General features: G+C 37.4%; 1 non-coding gene across 1 annotated transcript; it reads right to left on the reverse strand.

Annotated features, from left to right (window-relative positions):
- Positions 1-2,186: 2,186 nt before the first annotated feature.
- LOC112738481 (small nucleolar RNA R71) lies at positions 2,187-2,294 on the reverse strand. The gene has a single exon (XR_003169440.1). It is a non-coding gene; the product is annotated as a small nucleolar RNA R71 (small nucleolar RNA).
- Positions 2,295-13,410: the final 11,116 nt, after the last annotated feature.

Raw genomic sequence — 13,410 nt, forward strand, 5'->3', positions numbered from 1 at the left:
AGCCATGTCTAATCTTTTGGACTGAGGTTTCCACTTTCCATTTTAGAAAGGACATGTCTATATCTATGCTAAAGCCTGGCCGGCCATTTGGCCATGTCTAATTCTTTTGGACCAAAGCTTTAGACTAACATTGCACGAATCCTGGAATTCTTATTAAAATTTTTAAATTTCTTTATTTTCTTTTTCCAAAATAATTTTAAAAAATATACAAAAAAAATTAATAAAATCATAAAAAACAAAAAAAAATATTTTGTGTTTCTTGTTTGAGTCTAGTGTCAAATTTTAAGTTTGGTGTCAACTGCATGTTTTTAATTTTTCTTAGATTTTCGAAAATTCATCATTATGTTCTTCTTTGATCTTCAAGTTGTTCTTGATGATTTTTCTTGTTTGATCTTTAATTTGTCTTGTTTTGTGTCTTTTCTTGTTTTTCATATGCAATTTCGAGTTATTAGTGTCTAAAGTTTAAAAATTTTTAAGTTTGGTGTCTTGCATGTCTTTCTTTTCTTAAAAATTTTCAAAAATATGTTCTTGATGTTCATCATGATCTTCAAAGTGTTCTTGGTGTTCATCTTGACATTCAAAGTGTTCTTGCTTGCATTATTTGTTTTAATCTTAAATTCTTATGTCTTGTGTCATTTTATTGTTTTTCTCTTTCTTCATTAATTCAAAAAAATAAAAAATAATATCTTTCCCTTATTTTACTCATAAATTTCGAAATTTTGGGTTGACTTAGCAAAATTTTTAAAATTTAGTTGTTTTTTGTTAGTCAAGCTAAAATCTCAATTTAAAAATTCTATCTTTTCAAATCTATTTCAAAATCAAATCTTTTTCATTTTTCTTTCATGTTTTTCGAAAATTCTTCAAAATAAATTTTCAAAATCTTTTTCTTAATTTTATCTCATGTTTTCGAAAACTTTACTAACAATTAATGTTTTGATTCAAAAATTTCAAGTTTGTTACTTTCCTATTAAGAAAGGTTCAATCTTTAAATTCTAGAATCATATCTTTTAGTTTCTTGTTAGTCAAGTCATCAACTTTAATTTTTAAAATCAAATCTTTTTAAATTTCTTTTTCAAATCCTTTTCAAAATAAATTTCAATCATATCTTTTTCAAAACTTAATTTTAAAATCTTTTTCTAACTTCTTATCTTTTCAAAATTTATTTTCAAATATTTTTCAACTAACCACTTGACTTGTTTGTTTTGATTTTAAAAAGTTTACTATTTCTTATCCTTTTCAAAACCACCTAACTACTTTTCTCTCTCTCTAATTTTTGAAAACAACTAACCACTTTTTCAAAATTCTTTTTAATTAACTAATTGTTTTAATTTCTAATTTTATTTTATTTCTTTTCTTAAATTTCGAATTCTAATTTATAATTAAAATAAAAATAAAAATATTTTTATTTTATTTTAATTAATATTCGAATACTCATTCTCTCTCATCTCTTTCTATTTATTCTATTTATTCACTAACATCCCTCTTCTTAAAAATTCGAACCATCTCCCTCTCTCTGTGTTCGAATTCTTTTTATTCCCTCTCTACCTCATTCTTCTATTCTTCTATTCTTCTACTCACATAAAAGAATCTCTATACTGTGACATAGAGGATTCTTCTTCTCTCTTTGTTCTCTTCTTTTTTATATGAGCAGGAATAAGGATAAGAACATTCTTGTTGAAGCTGATCCTGAACCTGAAAGGACTCTGAAGAGGAAGCTAAGAGAAGCTAAAGCACAACACTTTGGAGAGGACCTTACAGAAATTTTCGAAAAAGAAGAAGACATGACAGCCGAACCCAATAACAATGGTGGAGATGCTAGGAAAGTGCTTGGTGACTTTACTGCACCAACTTCCGACTTCTATGGAAGAAGCATCTCAATTCCTGCAATTGGAGCAAACAACTTTGAGCTTAAGCCTCAATTAGTTTCTCTAAGCCAGCAAAATTGCAAGTTTCATGGACTTCCATTGGAAGATCCTCATCAATTTTTAGCTAAATTCTTACAAATCTGTGACACTGTTAAGACCAATGGGGTTAATCCCGAGGTCTACAGACTTATGCTTTTCCCCTTTGCTATAAGAGACAGAGCTAGGATATGGTTGGACTCACAACCTAAAGAAAGCCTGAACTCTTGGGAAAAGTTGGTCAATGCTTTCTTGGCCAAATTCTTTCCACCTCAAAAGTTGAGCAAGCTTAGAGTGGAAGTCCAAACCTTCAGACAGAAGGAAGGTGAATCCCTCTATGAAGCTTGGGAAAGATACAAGAAATTGATCAAAAGGTGTCCTTCTGACATGCTTTTAGAATGGAGCATCTTATGTATATTCTGTGATGGTCTGTCTGAATTTTCCAAGATGTCATTGGACCACTCTGTTGGTGGATTTCTTCATCTGAAGAAAACACCTGCAGAAGCCCAAGAACTCATTGAAATAGTTGCAAATAACCAGTTCATGTATACTTCTGAAAGAAATATTATGAATAATGGGATGACTCAAAAGAAAGGAGTTCTTGAGATTGATACTCTGAATGCCATATTAGCTCAGAACAAAATATTGACTCAGCAAGTCAATATGATTTCTCAGAATTTGACTGGAATGCAAGCTGCATCTGGCAGTGCTAAAGAAGCTTCCTCTGAAGAAGAATCTTATGACCCTGAGAATCCTGCAATGGAAGAGGTGAATTACATGGGAGAATCCTATGGAAACACCTATAATCCTTCATGGAGGAATCATCCTAACTTCTTATGGAAGGATCAACAGAAGCCTCAATAAGGCTTTAATAATAATGGTGGGAGAAATAGGTTTGGCAATAGCAAGCCTTTTCCATCATCTTATGAACAACAGACAGAGAATTCTAAGCAGAGCCTCTCTGACTTAGCAACCATAGTCTTTGATCTATCTAAGACCACTCTCAGTTTCATGACTGAAACATGGTCCTCCATTAGAAATTTAGAGGCACAAGTGGGTCAGCTGAGTAAAAGAGTTACTGAAATCTATCCTAATAATCTCCCAAGCAATACAAAAGAGAATCCAAAGAGAGAGTGCAAGGCCATCAATATACCCACCATGGCCGAACCTATAGAGGAGGAAGAGGCAGTGATTTCCAGTGAGGAAGACCTTGCTGGACGTCCACTGACCATTAAGGAGTTCCCTATTGAGGAACCAAAGGAATCTGAGGCTCATACAGAGACCATAGAGATTCCAATGAACTTACTGTTGCCATTCATGAGCTCTGATGAGTATTCTTCCTCTGAAGAAGATGAAGATATTATTGAAGAGCAAGTTGCTCAGTATCTAGGAGCAATCATGAAGCTGAATGCTAAGTTATTTGGTAATGAGACTTGGGAGGAAGAACCTCCATTGCTCATCAATGAACTGAATGCCTTGGTTCAACTAAAATTACCTAAGAAGAAACCGGATCTCGAAAAATTCTTAATACCCTGTACCATATGCACCATGACCTTTGAGAAGGCTCTCTGTGACCCGTGGTCAAGTATAAACCTCATGCCACTCTCTGTGATGGAGAAACTAGGGATCTTTGAGGTACAAGCTGCAAGAATCTCATTAGAGATGGCAGACAAATCAATGAAACAAGCTTATGAACTTGTAGAGGATGTCTTAGTGAAGGTTGAAGGCCTGTACATCCCTGCTGACTTCGTAATCCTAGACACTGGAAAGGAAGAGGATGAATCTATCATCCTTGGAAGACCCTTCCTAGCCACAGCAAGAGCTATGATTGATGTGGACAGAGGAGAGTTAGTCCTTCAATTGAATGAGGACTACCTTGTGTTTAAGGCTCAAGGATCTTCTTCTGTAACCATGGAGAGAAAGCATGAAAAGCTTCTCTCAATACAGAGTCAAACAGAGCCCCTACACTCAACTTCTAAGTTTGGTGTTGGGAGGCCACCATTAAGCTCTGAGTCTCTGTGAAGCTCTCTAAGAGCTCACTGTCAAGCTATTGACATTAAAGAAGCGCTTATTGGGAGGCAACCCAATGTTATTTAATTATATTTATTTATAGACATTTGTTTTCCATTGTCATGTTATGTTTTCTTTAGGTTGATGATCATGTGAAGTCATAAAAACAGCTGCAAAATTAAAGCAAAATCAAAAACAGCATCAAAAATAGCACACTATGGAGGACAGACTTATTGGCGTTTAAACGCCAGTAAGGATAGCAGAATGGGCATTTAACGCCCAGTCTGGCGGCATTCTAGGCGTTAAACACCAGAAATGGCAGGCAGACTGGCGTTTAATGCCAAAAAAGGGTGTCTGGTGTTTGCCTGGCATTAAACGCCAGGAATGGCAGACAGACTGGCATTTAACGCCAGAAAAGGGTGTCTGGTGGGTGTTAAACGCCAGAAATGGCACATAGAGGGCATTTAAATGCCAGAATGGTGCAGGGAGCAGAATTCCTTGACACCTCAGGATCTGTGGACTCCATAGGATCCCCACCTATCCCAACTCACTCTCTCTCCTCTTCACACCTCTCCATAACACTCTTTCCCAAATACCCTTGACCAATCACATTAAAACCTCTTACCCAAACACCATTCACCTATCAAATCCTACCCTCCTCACCACCTTCAATTTCACACATCATACACACTACTACCCCCTTGGCCGAAACCAACACACTCCTCCATCTCCTCCATTTCTTCTTCTTCTACTCCTTTCTTTCTTCTTTTGCTCGATGACGAGAAAACCTTTTAAGTTTGGTGTGGGAAAAAGGCTCTGCTTTTTGTTTTTCCATTACCATTAATGACACCTAAGGCCGGAGAAACCTCTAGAAAGAAGAAAGGGAAGGCAATTGCTTCCACCTCTGAGTCATGGGAGATGGAGAGATTCATCTCAAAGGTCCATCAAGACCACTACTATGAAGTTGTGGCTAAGAAAAGGGTGATTTCCGAAGTCCCCTTTATGCTCAAAAAGAGTGAATATCCGGAGATCTGACGTGAGGGTCGGAAAAGAGGTTGGGAAGCTATCACCAACCCCATCCAACAAGTCAGAATCTTAATGGTTCAAGAGTTCTATGCTAATACATGGATCACTAAGAACCATGATCAAAGTGTGAACCCAAACCCAAGGAATTGGCTCACAATGGTTCGGGGGAAATACTTGGATTTCAGTCTGAAAAATGTGAGGTTGGCATTTAACTTTCCAATGATGCAAGGAGATCCTCATCCTTTCACTAGAAGGGTCAACTTTGATCAAAGGTTGGACCAAGTCCTCATGGACATCTGTGTAGAAGGAGCTCAATGGAAGAAAGACTCTAGAGGCAAGCCGGTTCAAATAAGAAGGCTTGACCTCAAACCTGTGGCTAGGGGATGGTTGGAGTTTATCCAACATTCTATCATTCCCACTAGCAACCGGTTTGAAGTTACAATAGACCGAGCTATTATGATCCATAGTATCATGATTGGAGAGGAAGTAGAAGTTCATGAGATCATACCTCTAGAACTCTACAAGGTGGCAGACAAGCCCTCTATTTTGGCAAGATTAGCCTTCCCTCATCTCATCTGTAACCTATGCAATTCAGCTGAAATTGTCATAGAGGAAGACATCCATATTGAAGAGAACAAGCCCATCACTAAAAAGAGGATGGAGCAAACAAGAGAGCCCACTCATGGACCTCAACAAGAGCTTGAGGAAGTCCCTCATCAAGAAACCCCTGAGATGCCTCAAGGGATGCATTTTCTTCCACACAACTATTGGGAGCAACTCAACACCTCTTTAGGAGAATTGAGTTCCAACATGGGGCAACTAAGGATGGAGAACCAAGAGCACAACATTGTCCTCCATGAAATCAGAGAGGACCAAAAGGCCATAAGAGAGGAGCAACAAAGGCAAGGAAGAGACATAGAGGAGCTCAAGCAATCCATAAGATCTTCAAGAGGAAGAACTAGCCGCCGTCACTAAGGTGGACCCGTTCTTTAATTTTCTTGTTCTTATTTTTCTGTTTTTCGGTTTCTATGCTTTATGTTTTGTCTATGTTTGTGTCTTTATTACATGATCATTAGTGTCTAGTGTCTATGTCTTAAAGCTATGAATGTCCTATAAATCCTTCACCTTTCTTAAATGAAAAATGTTTTTATTTGCAAAAGAACAAGAAGTGCATGAATTTTGAATTCTATCTTGAAATTAGTTTAATTATTTTGATGTGGTGGCAATACTTTTTGTTTTCTGAATGAATTCTTGAACAATGCATATTTTTTATAGTGAAGTTTATGAATGTTAAAATTGTTAGCTCTTGAAAGAATAATGAAAAAAGAGAAATGTTATTGATAATCTGAAAAATCATAAAATTGAATCTTGAAGTAAGAAAAAGTAGTAAAAAACACAAAGCTTGCAAAAAAATGCAAAAAATAAAGAAAAAAGCAAGCAGAAAAAGCCAGTAACCCTTTAAACTAAAAGGCAAGGGCAAAAAGGATCCAAGGCTTTGAGCATTAATGGATTAGAGGGCCCAAAGGAATAAAATTCTGGCCTAAGCGGCTAAATCAAGCTGTCCCTAACCATGTGCTTGTGGCGTGAAGGTGTCAAGTGAAAAGCTTGAGACTGAGCGGTTAAAGTCGTGGTCCAAAGCAAAAAGAGTGTGCTTAAGAGCTCTGGGCACCTCTAACTGGGGACTCTAGCAAATCTGAGTCACAATCTGAAAAGGTTCACCCAGTTATGTGTTTGTGGTATTTATGTATCCGGTGGTAATACTGGAAAACAAAATGCTTAGGGTCACGACCAAGACTTATAAAGTACCTGTGTTCAAGAATCAACATACTGAACTAAGAAAATCAATAACACTATCTGAATTCTGAGTTTCTATGGATGCCAATCATTCTGAACTTCAAAGGATAAAGTGAGATGCCAAAACTATTCAGAAGCAAAAAGCCACTAGTCCCACTCATCTAATTAAAACTAATCTTCATTGATAATTTTGGAATTTATTGTATTTTCTCTTCTTTTTATCCTAATTTTTCTTTTAGTTGCTTGGGGACAAGCAACAGTTTAAGTTTGGTGTTGTGATGAGCAGAAAATTTATACCCTTTTGGCATTGTTTTTACATAGTTTTTAATATATTTTAGTTACTTTTTGTTATATTTTTATTAGTTTTTATGCAAAAATCATATTTCTGGACTTTACTATGAGTTTTTGTATTTTTCTGTAATTTCAGGTATTTTGTGGCTGAAATTGAGGAACCTGAGCAAAAATCTGATTCAGAGGCTGAAATAGGACTGCAGATGCTGTTGGATTCTGACCTCCTGCACTCGAAATAGATTTTCTGGAGCTAGAGTAACCCAATTGACACGCTCTTAATTACGTTGGAAAGTTGACATCTTGGGCTTTTCAGCAATATATAATAGTCTATACTTTGCCCGAGATTTAACGGCCAAAACTGGCGTCTAAACGCCGGCTAGAGACCCTTTTCTGGAGTAAAACGCCAGAACTGGCACCAGAACTGGAGTTAAACACCCAAACTAGCACCCAAGCTAGCGTTTAACTCCAAGAATGGCCTATGCACGTGAAAGCTTCAATGCTCAGTCCAAGCACACACCAAGTGGGCCCCTGAAGTGGATTTCTGCACTATCTGCACTTAGTTACTAATATTCTGTAATCCCTAGTAGCTAGTTTAGTATAAATAGCACTTTTTACTATTGTAATCATGGGGAGATTAGGAGATTATCATCCTTGGACTTGGAGGTTGGCCACACGGCCATGCCTAGACTATTTTCTCTTATGTATTTTCTACGGTGGAATTTCTACACCTCATAGATTAAGGTGCGGAGCTCTGCTGTTCTTTATGAATTAATGCAAGTACTATTATTTCTCTTTCAATTCATGCTTACTTCTTCTCCAAGATATACTCTCGTACTTAATTCAGTTAAGTCAGAATGAAAGGGTGACCCGTGACAATCACCCACTATCTTCGTTACTCGCTTAGCCAAGATCCGCGTGCCTGACAACCACAAAGCGGTCTACATGATGTTCAATATAGTCATTAGATGACAGTCAGAGTATATTCTCTTGGGTCTCTAATACACGGACCGAGTCCATGAGATTAGGATCTTCGTGGTATAGGCTAGAACCAATTGGCAGCCATTCCTGAGATCCGAAAAGTCTAAACTTTGTCTGTGGTATTCTGAGTAGGATTCGGGAAGGGATGACTGTGACAAGCTTCAAACTTGCGAATGTTGGGCGCAGTGACATTGTGCAAAAGGATAAGGGTCCTATTCCGACGCTAGTGAGAACCGACAGATGATTAGCCGTGCGGTAGCTGTACCTGGTATTCTTCATCCGAGACGATATGCCGGGGATAGACCCAAAAATCATAAGCCATAAGTTTGCCTTAGATCCCGGGGCTCGACCATTGAAACAAAAGAAAAGGCACCTAGGGCAAGAAAAAACAGATGCAGCCATCAAGGAGACACAGAAACTACTAAGTGCAGGCTTCATCCGAGAAATCCTCTTCACATCTTGGTTAGCAAATGTGGTAATGGTAAAGAAAAGCTCGGAAAAATGGCGAATGTGCGTAGACTTCACCAATCTAAATAAGGCTTGCTTTAAAGACTCATATCCCTTACTATGCATTGATAAGTGATAAACCGCTATTTTACAGTTTATTTTGTATTGAATTGAGTGGATTTTATCCATTATTCTCATACTTATGCATATAAATCACATGCTTTACATTTTCCTTCCTGATTTTGTGCTATGATTGAGAACATGCTTTTTTGGCCTTAAATTTGCTAATTTTAATCCTCTTTTATTACCATTCGATGCCGTGATATATGTGTTAAGTGATTTCAGGTTTTCCAGGACAGGAATAGCTTAGAGGATGGAAAAAAAGCATGCATAAGTAAAAGAAACACAAGAAATTGAGGTTTTGAGAATCTTGTAGCGACGCGCACGCATGGGCGACTGCGTCTTATGCCTGCTGCACTAGTCACGGGTACGTGTCGCCCATGCGTGCGCGTCGCTACCAGATTCTCAAAATCTCAATTTCTTGTGTTCCTTCTACTTTTGCATGCTTCTTTTCCATCCTCTAAGCCATTCCTGCCCTGGAAAACCTGAAATCACTTAACACACATTTCACGGCATCAAATGGTAATAAGAGAGGATTAAAATTAGAAAATTTAAGGCTAAAGAAGCATATTTTCAATCATAGCACAAAATCAGGAAGGAAAATGTAAAACATGCGATTTATATGCATAGGTGTGAGAATAATGGATGAAATCCACTCAATTCAATACAAAATAAACCGTAAAATAGTGCTTTATCAATCTCCCCACACTTAAACATTAGCATGTCCTCATGCTAAGCTCAAGAGAAGCTATAAAGGAGTGAAGAGGAATGGTATAACTTATGAAATGCAACATATCTATATGAATACAACTAAATGCAAAATGCTTTTACCTACTTGGTTAAAAGCAAACAAATTCTCCAAGAACAAATATGAACGGGATTCCACTAATTCAAATCATAAAATGAAGTACAAATAGACTCGCAAGAAGAAAGCTCGTGAAAGCCGGGAACAAAGAATCGAGCATCGAACCCTCACTGGAAGTGTATTCACTCTAATCGCTCAAGTGTTTAAGGTTTGATTCTCTTAATTCTCTACTAATCTTGCTTTCTAAAACTTGCTCTTCTTCTACCAATCAACAAAAATTTAATGCACAAATACATATATCAAGAGGTATTTTAAGGGTTGTAATGGGGTTAGGGTCAAGGTAGGATTGTATTTGGTTAAGTGGACTAAAATCTGAATCCTTGATTAACCTAAACTTCCCACCTAACTTAAGACAATCCATGTAATCAGAATACAAAATCCAATTGCCCATTAACTATGTTTACTACATATTCATGCATCCTAATTTTGAGTACAGTACATATGCATTGCTATCACCATTTACTTTTGGGCATTTGGTCCCCTTTTTTATTTGCTCTTGTTTTTTTTCCTTTTCTTTTTTCTCTTTTTTTTCTTTTTATTTTTTTTCTTTTGTTTTTCTCAATGCATATGATTAAGGTATTGAATGCAAGAATATGTGCTCAACTATTTTTTTTTATTTTCACCAAAAATATACAATACCCAATTTCTAAACCAAATATATCCAAACCCAACTTCCCCACACTTAATTCATGAACACTTCTCACTAGTCTAAGCTAACCAAGGATTCAAATGAAGGATATTTATTGTTTTCTGCTTAGAGTTAATGATGTGCTAAAATAAAGAATAAATGGGGTAAAATAGGCTCAACATTGGTTTACAAAGGATAATGAAAGGGTAAGGCCATACGGGTATGTGAGCTATAGTGAAACAAGGCCTCAATCACGTAAGTGTATGCATACATCAAACAATGAAAATATAGAATCAAGCAAGACAAAGATTACAATTTTAGAGAGAACAACACACACCAAAATAAAGTATTGGTTGATAAAATGCAACCAATCAAATAGGTTCAAAATCTCACTAGTTTTGTGTGTTCTCGAGTTCTAAAACCATGTTCCAAAATAAATTTTTTCAAGCAAGTTCAACAAAAATTTAATTCAAATTAGTGAAATACTATAAAATAGTTTCTTGGAAAATAATTCATCACTTCAACCAAGTAGTACATAAATGCAAGCAACTAACTACACATGCAAACTATTATGCAATGCAACAGCTAATCTAACAAGGAACATTAAACATTGGTGTTGAGACAGGAAGTAGTTACCCGTGGAAGTCGGTATCGACCTCCCACACTTAAAAATTGCACTGTCCTCGGTGTATGCAAAGATATGCAAGTGGACGGGTGGCTACAACTGATGCGCTTTCTCAAAAGATTGTGTGGAGAGACTTGTTGTGCCCTACTTAGAAACTTTTCCTTTTTCCTCTTGGTGGCCAGCGTGAAACGAGAGAAGAAGAAAGAAGAAGAACCCACAAACAAAGATATACAAATAAATAAAATATGGGTGTGCTAATGCCAAGTAATAATGAGGTTCTTAATTACATGGTAGCTACAGCATATGAGTGAGAAAATAATAGAAGCAAAGGGCATTTCAACTAAATAGCAAACAAGTTAAGAAGCACCCTAAACAATGCACGAAATATGCAACAGTTGAGTAAGAACAGTCAATAAAGTTAAAATTCAATAAATGAAAGTATACAAATGGAAAAAAATGAGGGTGAATAAAGATAAGAAGGGAAAAGAATGAAGAAGAAGAAAGGTAGAAAGAAAGAAGAACGAGAGAAGAAAGAAGAAGAAAGGAGAGAAGAAAGATGAAGAAAGTAAAAGATGACGCGACCTGTGAGCATCGCCCACGCGTACCCATGGGTTGCAGAATAAGAAAGTGACGCGTACGCATCAGTCACGCGTACGTGTGGGTGTGAATTGTGCTCCTCGCACAACACTCGCACAGTGGCAACCCAACTCTCTGTTTGTAGCACTGGACAATCAAAATTTTGGGTCGACGCGCACTCGTCGTCCACGCCTATGCGTGGGTGTGAAAAAATGCAAATGACGCGTATGCGTTAGTGACGCGCACGCGTGGGGTTGGCTATGCGCGTAGCACCCCACCAGCGTGGTCCTGGCACAAGTATCTATCCAGGCTACGCTGTTGCGCCGTTCCATCACGGTTTAGGCACGAACCAGTTTTGGGCATCGACGCATATGTGTGACAGCCCCGTTTTTTTTAAATTAATAGGCTACCAAAGTAATGTCAAACATTAATAAACAAGAGAAATCACAATATAAACTAAATAAACCTAACTAAAAATGAAGTTTTAAATTATTACCAATATAAATAAAAGAGAAAATAGGAAGAATTTATCATGGTGGGGTGTCTCCCACCTAGCACTTTTAGTTAAAGTCCTTAAGTTGGACATTTGGTGAGCTCCTTGTCATGGTGGCTTGTGCTTGAACTCATCTTGAAGCTTTCACCAACGGTTGGACTTCCAATAAGCTCCAACATTTCCAAGTGAATTCCCCAAGTCTTGATGAGGTTCTTCACAAGCTTTAAGCTCTCAAAGTTGATCCTCTTGTATGCCGGGATCCCAAATCTTATTTCTACACCCATCTTTAAGTTGATCATCAATGTTCCAATCGGGTGGCAAGTAATCCGAATTCTCAATGAAGTACCAAACTCTTCTCTTAGATCCAACCAATTGATCTCCAGTCCGACCCTTGCGTCTAGCTCTTGAAATCTCAACCTTGATGAGTCTTGATTTGCAACTCCAACCACTAAACATCCTTCTCTTACGCTTTATTCCACAAAGCCTCCTAAGTTGGCCATCCGTTTCAAGAATACCATACTCAAGTGGCGCAGTAAAGCTAATAGAAATAAGTTTTACCCACTCAAATGAAGGAGTAGACGGCAACCTAGGTAGAGAAGTCTCCAATGATCTTGACAAAGCATATTCAACTCTCGTCCAGCCTTTCCGAAGGATTTCCACCTTTTGAAAAGATTCTTCACCTTCAAGCTCTTCCTCACCGAATTCATTCATCTTTTCTCTATCACTCAAACCATAAATGTGAGGTTGAGAGAAATCTACCTCAATGTTTCTTTCAATTTCATCCAGAGAAGGTTCTTCAAATGCAAGGGGTTCACTTGTGGATGCAAATTCATGACTAGGATGGCTTGATTCATGATCATCATCACCAAGGGAACTTGCCTCTTGATCTATTCCATCTAATTCTTCATAGGGAATATGCCTTGGAGGTTCTGCACTACCCTCCTCAACATCAATTTCAAACTTCTTAGAGGAATACTCTACAACTCTAGATTCCCATAGAGGTTCATCATCTCCTAAGTCTTCAACCACTTCTTCCTCTGCAAAAATTACAGCTTCCTCCAATTGTTCCAATACAAAGTCACATTCTTTACTTTCCACCGGAGTTCCTAATCTCTCCTTCATACTATGTTCTTCATTAGATTCTTGATGCATGGAAACTTGTCTCTCAACAAATTTTCCTTCGGCAAGTATACCGAATTGTCGTCAAGTAAAAACTCACAATAGAGTGAGGTCGAATCCCACAGGGATTGATTGGTCAAGAAACTTTAATTAGAAGAATGTTCTAGTTGAGCTAAGCAGAAATTGAGTTGAGTAATTGCAGGAAGTTAAATGGCAGGAGAGTAAATAACAGAAAATGTAAGTGCTGGAAAAAATGGCAGAATGTAAATGGCATAAAGTAAATTGCAGAATCGTAAATGGGGGGTTTTGGGAGATGAGCAGAAAAGTAAATGGCAGAAAATAAAGAGAATGGGTAAGATCAGAAATGGGGGATTCATTGGGCTTAGGAGATGTTGCATTCTCCGGATCAAATTCATTCTCATCTCTTCCTCAATCAATGCATTCATTGATCTCCTTGGAAATCTTAAGTGATTGGATCCCAATTCTTTGGCAACCCAATCTCTCTAAGCTTGAACAATTGCCCAATTCCTTGATTTA

This window comes from Arachis hypogaea, chromosome 13 (genome assembly GCF_003086295.3).
Source record: "Arachis hypogaea cultivar Tifrunner chromosome 13, arahy.Tifrunner.gnm2.J5K5, whole genome shotgun sequence".
Lineage (NCBI taxonomy): Eukaryota > Viridiplantae > Streptophyta > Magnoliopsida > Fabales > Fabaceae > Arachis > Arachis hypogaea.